Here is a 13,038-nt window from a genome sequence, read left to right on the forward strand (position 1 = left end):
AAACTAAATATGTTATCTTTTCAAGGTCATTCATTGTCGTTCGAAGGTTTGAGAGCTTTGTTGAACGGTCTCAAGATTTCTTTTACCGGAGTATTTCGTCGATTTGGCTGTAAAAATCGTTACTTACGTAGTACTTCTCCGGGTAAAAACACCCCTTGAAAGATAATGTGTGCGTTCCTATTTTCCAGTATAACTTGAAAACTATAGTAGATATTAGAAAATTGTTAAAACGAAAATTCAATAGCTTTCATGTTCTATAAAACTGTGCAGTAAAATTGTAAAAATTTGTTGTTTAAATAAATAAATAAACAAATCTTTGACAATTCTATTATACAGTTTTATAGAGCGTAAAAACTTATTAAGATAGTTTTTCAATTATTTGATAAATAAAGTTCGTGAGATTCCAAGTTTGCGAGAACGTCATTGAGTGGATGTTCCTGGTTCTTCCTGAATGCTCTGTTGAACGCCTGATTGGTGGGCGGATTCCTGACTTGAAACTGGCGAATGTATGGTCTCTGCTTGAGCGCAATGGAGCACTGATTTTGGAAATAAAATTCAATTATTTTCATACGTGTTGCTGCGTTGTAAACTTTTCTAGAATAAATTTCAAAAGAACAAATTTTCAAAGTCCAAAACAAAAATTTGAAACATATAATAGAGAAAAAGTTATTCAATTCTAAAATGGTAAAACAACTTATTCTGTGTAACCCTGATAGTACGAAAGTATTTGAAAAATATTTAATTTATTTATTATTAAATTACCATGCTTAATTCGAACAATTATTTCTGTACGAAAGGAAAATACCTATTACAACTCCCAGTATAGTTTACATAGCCGTTACAATATATACCAAATTAATAAGAATTTGCTTATCTTACACTTTAATCGATTTTATGCCATTAATTTGTTCTGACGAGACATTTATTAATATAAGTGTCTGATGATCCATGGACAGCAGTGTACATTTTCGTTGGGTATATTTTATAATAAAATAGGATAATCAGGTTGTAACGACATTGAATTTATTTAGAAGCTGAAAAGGTATTCGTAAAGGTCTTTAATTGACACAGAAATAGAAGATGGTTGTATTACTCGTCAATTAAATATCAATTTGTCAAGGTTAGAGAAGCTGCCTAATCACCGATAGCTGCAAACGAATCAAAGAAATTGCTTCAAAGAGACTGTAGCATGACGTCTCCTCTCTAGCAAAGTGGAACTATATTGTGGACCCCTTAAATTTTTGGTAGGTACCTCTGAGAAAAGTTTGATATGTTCCCAGTTTCTAGCAGTTGTGACAAATGTAGCATGCTCTATTTATCGATTTACTTATTGGTATTAGTGTTACTCGTTTAACATTTTCTGAAAGGTCGTTTTGTGGCCATTCTGTATTGTCCCTTCGCATGCTGGTGTTAATATTTTACAACATGTATTTTCTGGTTGATTAGTTTTTGTAACTTTTTTTATGCGTTAAGGCGTTTTATATGACACAGGGGATACCGCAGTCGTGCACCCCTCTTGACGAGAGAGGTAGGGCTCCATCCTCTATTTTTTATGGGTCAGTACATAAGGTGCTTCGTATTTGGTAGTACTGTTCAGAAGGGGATGATAAAACGTACAAAAATACATCGAGAGTGTGGAGTGAAATTTTGTATACGAAGCTGAGAATAATAATAATACCTCTTTATTTCATTCAGTGATGTTAACTTACATACGAAATTAAAATAATGTAATGAAAGCATTAGTTACCGTTAATCTATTTAGGCGGCAAAGGTGGTTCATTCTCAAAGATGGAGTACCTTCAAAATGCAGCAACCCAAAATACCCCATCCCGTATCCATATATGTGTACAGATCAGTGGTCCTGTCTCGCAACCCTTCCACAGGAGCCCGCGGCCACTCACTGCTATTACGCCATAAGGTATCAGATAACATCTCTTTTTGCCGAGGCTTGGCGTTTCTGCCGTAGACAGTGAGTCTCACCTTGACTTCGGTCTGACTTGATCGACTTGGTTCCTTCTTTCCCCGGCTTGAAGTCGACTTGAATCTGACTTGGTTACCCATCACTACGCATAATGCGAAAATGGGTCCAGTTACTGCACACAATAATAGAAACGAACCAACATTTTCTGTCATTTACTGGATTATTATAAATTAACAAAATATTTTCATCAAATCGTTTGTATTATACGTTTTTCCGTTATCTAAATGAGTTATACGGACATTTAGTATATTTTTTTTGGTTTTGGGATGTATTATTCTTTTTATTTTGTAGCTTCATTTACACGGTGTCCCTTAAGCTTTTCAATAAGATTTGTGGCGAAATCTCGCCAAATCGTCAGCACATAATTTCAATAATTATTATTACTATTCTATAAGTGTTATGCTAATTCTTAATTAAATTTTATTTAAAAATTTCAATACATTCATTTGAATAATTATGTAATTTACTGTACATAAAAATAATGTAAGGACAAGTAATCCCAGAAGGGGGGTGGGTGACACAGTAACTGACACACTTATCCTAACTGGATGCATTTCAACTCAGGATAGGGTTAAGAGGTCACGAGAGTGTTTTCGTAAGTAACAACAGACAGCGAAAGATGAATTTCATCCCCGAAACGTGTGCAAGAGGTATCACGTGCGGAAAAGCATTTAGCTCCCGTTTGGTTCTGGGAGAAAAGATTGTTCTTCGGAACCAGACACTTCGATGAAAGCGCGCGTGCCCACGCGGCCGCGAGAGCCCGAGTTTAATGCGAAAATGACACGCGAGCGAACGAATAACCGTCAAAATTATAAAGCTTTGTTGCTCAAGGCCACGGTCCGCCTCGATTTCCTTCGCTCCTTCGTTCACGAAGCCCCTCTGATCGATCCGAGGTTTGCCTCGCGTGAAAAATTAATGCACACGGGCACGCGAGCGCGCACCCTCGCCGATTTCACCGATGTATCCCCACATCTTCTGTTTCGTATTTCGCCGATGTAAATTTCATCCTGAATTTACGATTCGAGATCGAATGTGATTTTAATGTTTGATAGGGACCGCCTTTCGCTCGAGTTTACTGTTTAGCGAGGAAATGCTAAGAAGATTTTCGGAAGATCGGCAATTTTTTTTTTCAATGAAGAATCGATTGTCGATGGACATCGAGTTTTTGTGGTTAAACCATTGTGGACATATGGAATACCAGTTTGGGCTACAGCGTTAAAATATATTGTCAAGAAAATCGAATCGGAATTAACGTAGCCCCATGGTATGTCAGTAATATAACAATTAGACCACTTTGCATGTCCTTGTATTCGAATGAGAGTAATAAATAGCCTATGAGCATTGACGTCTATAATGTTATAATTCTTTACAGTTCAAAATGATGAAGACTACAATTTACTTTAACTTTACGAGCAATAATCTTAATCACATTATGAAAAGAATCGAAGAAATGGTGGGGAAAGGACAGCAGAAACTTAATTTCCCAACGGTCATTAATTTCCCCTCAATATAACAGTTTTCCCCACAATTTTCGCTTTTGGTTTGTCCTTTTAATTTCAAGTTCATTTATTTTAAATGAATCCTTGTTGATATAAAAAATATAAAACCTAGTGCGATGTAATTTTGTAATTCGAAGATTAACCGAAAATTTGTAATTTCATATAGCAGAATCTAATATTTCATTTCACTATTATCTTGATTTCGCGAGCAATTCACTAGTTCTGATTATATCAATGGCTTACGCAGCACTTGTCAAACAATTACTTTACCAAGTAAACACGAGCTATATCCGTTGTCACTTCAGCGAAAATTACTTGGGAACGTGTACAATGTTTGTGTTAGTTACCATTGAACATATATGTACAGTAGCCAATTGTTCAAGGATATATAATATTATACAGAATTTAACATCGATCTTGCGAAACAGTTTAGCCATTGTTTTTTAAGTGATATAAGTCAAATTTTGAAAAAATGAATTAAAGGTAGGTTTAGCTGCAGATGATTTGTCCTTTATTATATTTAAAATTACAATGTTAATAGAGTACAATATTGTCATAAATTAGTCGAAAGAAAGCCTGTTCAATGTATTTTTTTCAATTTGCTGTAAATCCACTTGTAACTTTGTATAACTCAATTTATTTAATTCTTAATATTTAATTAAGCTTTTCGGGAAATGGAACGCAAGAATAATCACAAACCACTTTCTTAATTATTACACGATCAAATTTAAAATTTCGTCGTGTTCGCGGGCCAAACGATTCGAAATACCGTGGCATCAAAACGCGTTGCCGTCGGAAGATTCGGTTAATTAAATGGATCGTGGCCGGGGCGCCCCCTTCAATTTAATATACTTTATCATTTCCAGCTTAATCACTTGGTATCACTTTGCTGCATTATATGTAATACAATATCCAAGAGAGGTTGGGGGTCCCGCATTAACCGCGATTCCCCGTCGCGTGGTGTCTGCGGCTGTGTTTCTCGACCGCGTTCGGCGCAAGATAATCCCGACAGTCCTGTCCCGCGGCGCGTGTGGAAACTTGCCTGTAAATAATGGAATTGTCAATAGCACGCCGACGATGAATTAATTACCGGGATGAAATCGCGCCCGTGAACGTTGAATTCATCTAATTCGCGACACAACCGCCACTTCGATTTTAAACTAGAGGAAAATGTTAAGAAATATCCCTTTCGGTTGTAGCATCATCGATTTTTTAGTCATTGTTCATTTTGTGGCTCGTTATTCATTCCAATGAACGACACTGATTCTAGACTTTGTTTTTGTCTAACTTGACCTTATGCAGTAGAAATTCAATACAGTAGACTCTAACTATATTGCCATATTGGTAGTTTCGCGCACATAAATTGCTCTCCCACCATGTCGCGTACGCCGGCGCAACAGCACGATCCAGCTTTTGCGCAGGCGCTGCGGCCGAGGCCATGGCGACAGAACTTAGCATGGAGGGGGCTCTCAACTCATTGCCACTTTACTCCTCTACAGCCCTGATCATGGCAATATAGTTAGAGTCCATTGTATATGCTAGTGACTCGTAGTGTAGGTACTGGGCAACCAGAGTTGAGCACGATTTTGTGAAAATCTGCAGCATCTAAGGACATCATTGTGAGCTTTAAATAGTCAACGTAATTAAATAATGATTTGCCCAGTCTCTAGTCGCCCAAAAAGAAGTATTATTTTCATATAAAATTGGAATTTCTATGTTTAAACGATTAAAAATGACTGAGTATTTTTTTTATCTTTTATTCGTTATTCGAAACTCTTTATCTAGATAATGATGTCTGTGGGCAACTTATTATCTCTGCACAGTATTTGTTCATTATAGCTTTTCGCGTGCTACATAACTTTTCAGCGATCGGATTTTTTTTATCATGTATTATAATTTTCTACGAAAATTGTATTCTGTGTAAATGTTCTTTGTGTAGGGTTTCTATATGGAAAACTAAAAATAAAACGAAAATCAAGAATGACGAAATTAAGTTTGTGGCTTCGTTTCCGAGTTATTAGGTTTTGAAAATAGAGGCAAAATAGGCGTGAAGTAGGTCTGGTGCGATGGGTTATATGTATTACTCGAACAGTGAAAATCATGGATACTATTTCGAACATCAACCCCTTCTGTTGGGTGAATGAATCTATCTACCTTGGCTTCTACTTTTATATACAATTTGATGTTCTAAAAACGACCATCATGCTTTCAATTAATTTTAAAAATTGGAATTTTGGTCGCCTTTAAGTCATCAAATACTTTACACTGTGGTAGGAGAACGTTCTATCCCCGCTTAAAGGGTTAAAACCATATTTCTTTTTCTTGCAACTAAACATTACACAACAGTAATATATTATTCGTAGGCTTCATACGGTTGAAACGTACCATTTAATGTTTGTAATTTAACCTAAAAATCCAGAGAATCATTTTTGAAAGAAGTTTCCCGTATCCACTGTAAATCGAAATGATTTTGACAAAAACGAACGAAATTATGTTAAAAGTCTCGAGACGATGACATAAATCGAGATACGCCCACGCAGCGGCTGGAATCGAAAGAAATCGAATTGTCCGTAATGCCTCCAGCCGTCGGACAGTTTTGCACGTCGTCTTCTAGAAGCGGATATAGGACTGTGGCGATGGGCCAAGAAGGGGGGTTGGGAGGGGGGCAGGTGGTGGTCGTGTAGTGGGTTTTCACGACTCCGGAACGTCGTTTCTAGGCGTCTTAATTGGAATCGGATGGAAGCACGAGGAACTTCTTGCTTCCTGGGCTCTCTGTGTCGTGAAATTGCAGTCCGAAGACGAATACCTTGGCTCGCCGAAGAGACAGACCTCTTTCGTGTTAAATCGATTTCGTTGAAACGCTCCTCCACTCCTCTGGTCGGTGTGACGCACAGACGGGCAGATAGAGACGGACTGCGGAGATGGGTGCTTTTTTGAAGGACGCGCAAAATCCATGCCTGGGATCTCCACCTGGACGGGACAGGTTCTTTTTCCGTCGTTTCCAGCGTGTTTCATCCGGATAGACTGCGTGGCCCCGGTATCCCCCCAGCGGCGTTACTTCGAATCGTATTGAATTGGCCAAAACGGTTCGTACGGTTTTTAAGGGGTTGGACCACCTGGAATGAGTCGAAGTTATAGTCATTTTTAGCAATTCTTTTTTAGGGCGATAATGGAATAAGCGGAAAATGTTTCAATTTAGAGCCTATTATTGTAATTTTGTATGGAAAAGATCGTATCTTTTGTTATGAAATGGCGCCGCTAGAGCCTAGATAGGCGAACGTCTTTTCGGGCGATGTTCTCCACGGGGTTCCACCTCACGGCTACACCGTTTGACCTAGAGCAGAAAGCTAAACATTTTTCTTTACTACTAAAGAAATACATAGGGATTTTGTGATATCTTGAACAGATTATTAGCAGTTGACATTTTTATATAAAATTTGTGTCAGAAAAAATGTGTAATTTTTCTTCACGTGTTTGCCATTTCCACACAAATGAATATTTCTGAACAGGAAAACTGAAAAATTACCGATTAATATCGGTAAATATACCGGTATTTTCGTATTTCTTTAGTTTCTATAAGGGTTACGAAGGTACAACCTTTGGTAAAAGTCCCTGTTAAAAAGTCCACGTTACACCTGGGGATCTCTCCTTGTCAGTGTCGAGGAGCCTTCAAACGCTCATCGAGGATTTACTGTATTACCAAAAACCGCACGAACTTTTGGCCAACCGAATATTTTTTTTCTCGGATTGTACGGTTTTTCGAGATCGAGTTCGGTACGCGCGCGAGCCTTTCCGTACCAGCAGTGAATACATTCGTGTGGATTACGCGAGTGGAGGGGAAATTTCATTAAAGCTATTCAGGTCAGCTGACTTAAAAACCGTGGATTCAGACAGAGACGCGCCCCCGCGGATAATTTTGTGGCCGTTCTTTGATGTTCCGTCTTTTGCTTTTGGCTGTTCATTTTTTTCTAAGTGTCTGTCGGAGTCACATTCGGTGGCTTTGTTATGGTGAAATAGATTATCCGGATGATAGTCTTTTTTAACGAAGATTATTTTAACATGTAAATTATTTCCCCTGCTACTGAGTGTGATAAAAAATTACTACCAACGGAGCTTATATGGTTCGAAGTCTTGCAAATGGTGATGATCGAAAAAAGATCCTCGAAGGTTAGCTTGAAGGTTGTTCCAAGGTCATGGACATTTTTTATACATTAATATCTGTTTTTTTTAAATAAATAATACGACATTGTAGCAGGCTTTAAGACCAGTTCAACGATCTGTGACATTATGACCATAGTAACCTCAAACAATAAAATATCAATCTATAGTGATTTTTCGAGTTTTTACAAAAATTAATTGGTACTCATATTCGTGACCCGTCTGTTAGTCGTTTCGGTTGCTTGTCAACACTGACAGTTTGGGTTTTCTTCGTTAAAAACTTTTGAGTTGGGTATAGTTGAGAATAAGGTTGCTTGTAGGGTCATCTAGAGTTGTTTTAATTAATTTTAGGCGGTGATAATGTAACGTGTAACATGGTGACTATAAAGAAATTTCGGCCAGTGTAGAAGTTACCTTGGAACGTATTCTCTCGTCAGTCTCGAAGTGATTAAGGTGACCAGAATCACTTTTCCTTGAACACACTGCAATATCTGTTGCTCTATTCGCCATTGGAAAACTTCTTAAAGTTCCACAATGCAAATACTCCATCGACACGTTTTCGCGTCCTCCTCTAATCGATCCCAGTCCCAAAAAAATTCGATCGTCGAACAATATTTTTCGCTCCCTGTTATTTCAGGCACTCGATGTTCCATTGCTCTTTGACGGGAGCGCGAAACTCGTTCTCTCGTCCTTTACTTCGTTTCTTTTCCCCTCGGACGTAGCATCGAGCGCAATTCCCGTTCCTCTGCCCCCACCACCGCTGTTTTTTTTTTTTTTGTTTGTTACCTTAATTGCCTCTTCTGCGGCAGATCGTCTGAAGCGCGTCTCGAGTGGGAGGAAAATCGATTTCCTCGGTTGTTCGCCGATAGAACGGTCGTCCCTGTCGCTGGAAATGGCACGTTCTTAACATATCTCCGGCCGCCAAAAACCATCGTTCGTCGAGATTCGAATGCAAAGGAAGACACCCCGTTGGGATCCTCGGGGTCCATGCGTTATTTCTGGATCGCAAGATCATGGAGAGAGTGACTGTTTCGGCTTGCACTTTTTCAAATTCCAGTGTATAATCACACCTTCGATAAGGACTTAAGGGGTTAGGCCACTTTGGAGCCTAAAGGTAAATATGTTAGTCTTTGGCAATTTTTCTTTGCGAATATGATGAAGTAAATGGGAAATCTATTAAGGAGTTATGCCTACCTGTGAGCTCGAAAAAGGATATGTACTTTCGAAATTTATTTTTAAAAAACTTTTGACAGTGTTCAGGTAAATACCTTTTGGTGTGAATTATGTTAGGTGTTTCCTATTAAAATGTAAATAATAACACTTGTTTGTTTTTACTTTACCATGGTATTGTTGATAATTCGTAATATTTACAAAATTGTATGCTGGAGTAAAACCATATGGGTTAAAATTGGATATCCGGTTTTGAACAAAATTTGCATGTTGTTTTTAAACTTCAGCGAAATGCTCCGTAATAATAAATTAGTTTAGCTATTCTAGATGTTGCAAATAGGAAAATGGGTTATAGGTTAGCAGCATGAAAATATGCGGTGCTGTAATCTATATTAAGGGATCAAGTGAAGAACGTTAAAATTTGTATTTTTTAATTTTCGTGTTGCACTCGTTGGGGAACTGAAGAATTATATAAATAAATTCCGTTCTTATAGGTGCTAGGGCCAGTATCTAGTATGGTACAGTATTTTGTCGATCATTGTCTGATTACACAATATACCTACACGATTCTTGTCCAAATATGATCTCCATCTTGGGGGGGGGGGGGCAAAAAACTGTGTACTTGGCAGGTTCCACATCCTCCACCTTGCTTTTGTTGCCTAAGCTCAAACTTCGGGCAAAAAACAAATTTACGAAGGTCTGAAACATTTCTCTTGTTCGATGCTTGTCCCGATGCGGATCCGAGTTTTTGACAATAATCGACGGAACACTGTACCCGGTTTTGCCAAGGCCATGTATTTGGCAATTATATTTTAAATCGTTATTTTTCTTTGTATTTGTTCATCTATTAAAAAAATTGGATAAGTACTATTACTTAAGAAAGAGTTTATTCAAATGAATCCTAATTGCACTTTCTTTTCTACATTAATAATGTCAAGGTTATAAGATTTTGACCACAGTGTCTTGGTTTTACTCCGATCTCCCCTATATTATTATTTGTACATGTATTATTATACAGTTCATTAAGAAATAATAAGAGAGCCTCGAAGGTTCTTCTATCCTCATGAAGGTTAATGTTAGAATTATGAAATTTTATCCTTAGGGTCCAGGTTTTGCCCTGCTCTCCCTAAATTGTTGACAGCGAAATAAAATGTCAAAATTCCAGTTTTGGAAACGATGTTCGACTCAGACATTGCATGCTATCCGTCTAAATGCGTTCCTTATGCCGGAATAGCGACTGTTTACCTTGGATTTCAACGATGCCGGATAGATTGCGAACGAAGAAGCCGTGTTCCCGTAGAATCGAACCCCACGGTCGTATAACTCGATCACTTTCCGTGCGCCTGTTGCCACTCGAGCGCGATATGCATCATAAATATGCATCGAGAGATTGCGCCCGTTGCGAGCGTAATTTTATCTTCCACCGAGCAGAGAGCGACATGTTACGGAACGCCCCGGCCTGAGAGCTTCACTCCTGATAGCTGCTCTCGGGACTGCAATCCTCTGGTGGCCGTAGACCACGGAGAAGCTCTTTCCGTAGTTCATTTTTCCGAGAGTGAAACAGGCTGAAATCTAGTCGCTGATGGACACGCTAACCTTTGTATTCGGGTTATTAGCGTCAACGTATTTAACGAAGCCCGTTTGCCTGGTGTTATTTTGCCATCGAAGGATTTATGATACGGACTTAGGCTGTGTGGGATCCTGAAAAACAGTCCTGATGTCACGCGACGACTGAGGATAATTTTGGGGACTTCGGCTATTGTTGGTCATGTCTTGGTGATTGGATACTATCGTGAATTTTTGTTAATGTTACATTTTTTTTTAAATACTAGCGAACTACAGGATAGAAAATAATTATCCCCAGTTATTTCTGATCATAAATCATATAGAAATGTTCGCAAAAGCGCGATGTATTATTTGAAAAAAATATTATTATTTAGCAATCATGAACTTGAGGCGACATGAATGTTGCCCTGAAACGTTGCCCCCATTCCTGAAAACAGGTCTGGAAGTCTACAACCAAAACTGCTTTCAGTTGATCTGTCACAATCTTCTGAATGTTGCTTACAGCTCCAATATGATGATCTCGAGATTGGTTTGCTTATTTTCAGGGAAGGTACAGTCGGTGTCAAAAGTATTCGAAACGGAACAACTTTTTTACAATTGGTCCAAATCACTTGAATTCTTTTGTAAAGTTAGAGACATTAGTTTACTAAATGATGTGTAAAAAAAATGGAAAAAGTTGCAATTGGTTCGAATCGCGAAGAAAATAGTACAGGTCGTTTTTTACAACTTATAATGAAAATTTAATAAATACACATCGAAGATTTATGTTAGTTATATATCTCATTACTTTTTCGTTTTCGAATGTGATACACATTTAGAATGCAATATACATTCATTAAACATCGATACGAGGAATTTGATTTTTTTACAAATGAACATCCAACTCTTCGATCTGGCCCACTGTGCGTTGGTGAAGTATCCCTGTCGTAAATACAGGATAATTCTTTCGCTGCCACGATGCAAAAGCAAGCAGTCTGTTTTATCGTTTAAGTGCCGTGACCCTAAACGTGTCATCGGTAGCTTATCCCTGCTGAGCAGCCTATGTGTGTGATAGAGACAATGCAACAACTCTGTCTTTGTTGCATACATATGCTGTTCAGCAGATCCATCCTAACAGTGAGAGAATCACTCTGTATTTCTTTTTCCACAAGAATCATGTTGACTGTATACTGCCTAGCTATAGTGACTTCGTAAAAACAGTAGGGATTCGGATCTTTCATATCTTCAAGGTGGCAAGTCCAACGTCCAGGGACGCTCAACATTTTTAAAGAAGTAGCAAATGACACATTTAGATAGGGTATCACATAGCACACCTACTGTGAGGGTCACACCTAAAGCCACCATATCGCGGGTAGACAATATAGCGACACATTTTCAAGCGGATAAATGTCGATTTGTGGTTGAGTTGTTAAATAAAAATATTTCTCGAGAAGAAGTCTCGTCACTTTTCCGACACATCTCGTAGCTCCTGTCCGCTCGTCGACACGCGTTGCATGTAAATTTATCTCCTGTATTTCTATTACACGCGATGGGGATGGGAAGAGCGCTCGAGGTACGAAGAAAAGTTTGCATAATATCGATTCGTAATCCATCCCGGGCGAGATAAGATAGCCTGCCCGGCTCGATTCTGTCGCCCGTGTTTCTCCGTCGTCGTCGCGACTTTCCTGCAATTTTCATGTCATTCTCGTTCGCGGGGTTCGAGTCACAGCACGAGGAAAAACATCTTCCGTGGAAATTGGAACGGAGATGACTCGAGATTGGCGGGCACGATGGGACGAAGGGGGGTGGGGTGGGTGGAGGAGTGGGCGCGGTGAAAAGCCGTGGTATCCGGTTGGAGAAGCTCGAGATGTTCCTACTCCCTTTGACACCGGGGGCCACACACCGCTATGCAACTTTTACATTCCTCTCAGTGTGTTTTATCCGTCTGTGCGTGTGTGCACGACGCGCGGTTTAACCGACTCTTTGTGCTTCCGTGGTCTATGCAACACGGTTCCCACTGAAAAGGTTGTTGCCTCGAAGAGGACTTTGATCTTCGTTAATCGCCGCGCGCAACCCCCGGACCCTACCGAAGGCTTTAAAATGTGGTTTCTAACCCTTTTTCCACGGTTAAACGACCCCACTTTTCTGGCCCATCTCGTCTATTTTTCATCGCTCGAGCAGCTGGCATTCTCCTTCTATCCGACGATTTCGAATACCGAGCAGTGGAATCCGTGGTGCTTTTCGGTCGCCTATTATCTGAATTCTTTGTGTGTTCTCATCAGGGATTTCGGTGAGAAGTATTGTAGAACGCGTTGAGGTTAGCGAATGAATAAAAAATTCTTTCGAGACACGTGACGATGCAGTGTTGAACGGTGTGTAGATTATTAAACTGGAGGTATGCAGGAGTGCAAGTCAGAAATTTTTGTAAATCGTGCTTCGTTGTGCTGTGCATTTCTTGAAATATTGAGAGTGTAGCTGTTGGATAACTGTTCGTTTACCCTGATTCATATTGCCTGTTGTACTGTATCTGTTACGCACCCCAAATCATTACTGTTTGAATCATCGACCCCTCTATGCTTAGCCTACATCCTCAGAACGTATGTAGGACAATATAAACTAGAAAAATATAAGAGAGATTTAGAGACCTCAGCGGAAAGAACATGTTAAGTGCATCTTCGCTGACTT

The sequence above is a fragment of the Dufourea novaeangliae genome, unplaced genomic scaffold, assembly GCF_001272555.1.
Source record: "Dufourea novaeangliae isolate 0120121106 unplaced genomic scaffold, ASM127255v1 scaffold57, whole genome shotgun sequence".
NCBI lineage: Eukaryota > Metazoa > Arthropoda > Insecta > Hymenoptera > Halictidae > Dufourea > Dufourea novaeangliae.